A 919-nucleotide genomic window follows, 5' to 3' on the forward strand; every position below is an offset into this window, starting at 1 on the left:
TTTGAATGTACCGGCGCACAACAAACTATATATGTTGTTGGTATGTGAAAATGGGAAGAGTTTCTTTGGAAGAACAGTTCAGTAACACTAGGGTTGAGCTAACTATATTATGATAATCGTTGGCCTGCAATCAAGCTCTGCATGCGTTCACATGATGACTTCTTTTCTTGTGGATCAGTGACTTAAGCATATATAAGTTGTAAAAATTTCCAGCTTCTACAGATTTTTTTTTTGCGAGATTAGTGGATCTAATGTTATTAGAAAATTGTTGGACAAAATTGTCATAAAGGTTTCGTGGTGTAGTTGGTTATCACGTCAGTCTAACACACTGAAGGTCTCCGGTTCGAACCCGGGCGAAGCCATTTAAATTGTTTTTTTTTCCATTGTGTACAAAAAAGTACAAAGGGAAGAAAAAAAGAATAAATGGCCCATACAGGTCTCGAACCTGTGACCTTCGCGTTATTAGCACGACGCTCTAACCAGCTGAGCTAATAGGCCTCTTGTGTTTTTCACTTTTTTGATCGATATATATTATCAGAATAAAAGGAAAAGCGTCCCTGAAAAATTCCAAAGTGTATCAAAAAATGTTTCACATGTATGCTAGGAATATACATTATGTACTGAGAAAAAGTAGACATGAGTTGAAAACAGATACTAATTAAAACAGACAAAGAAATAAAAAGCAAAGAAAACCAAAGAATACGAACAAAACCAAGAAATAAAGAAAAGAAAACCAAAGTAAGACAAAAAATGAAAAATCTAAAGACAACTAGTGAAAACACAAAGTATAGCGAAAGAGAAAAGAAAAATCAAAGAAACCGGTGAAAAAAGAAAGAAAAACAAAATAAAATGGTAAAAGAAAAGAAAAGAAGGATAACCGGAGCAGAACGAGCGAACCCCTCGGCCTGCAGTCTGGGCC

The 919-nt window shown here is 35.3% G+C and overlaps 2 non-coding genes across 2 annotated transcripts; one reads left to right on the forward strand and one right to left on the reverse strand.

The window, feature by feature from the left end:
* The first annotated feature begins 288 nt into the window (after positions 1–288).
* Positions 289–362, forward strand: TRNAV-AAC. Its single transcript has one exon. It is a non-coding gene; the product is annotated as a tRNA-Val (tRNA).
* Positions 363–424: 62 nt separating this feature from the next.
* Positions 425–498, reverse strand: TRNAI-AAU. The gene has a single exon. It is a non-coding gene; the product is annotated as a tRNA-Ile (tRNA).
* Positions 499–919: the final 421 nt, after the last annotated feature.

Source organism: Triticum dicoccoides, chromosome 3B, assembly GCF_002162155.2.
Source record: "Triticum dicoccoides isolate Atlit2015 ecotype Zavitan chromosome 3B, WEW_v2.0, whole genome shotgun sequence".
NCBI lineage: Eukaryota > Viridiplantae > Streptophyta > Magnoliopsida > Poales > Poaceae > Triticum > Triticum dicoccoides.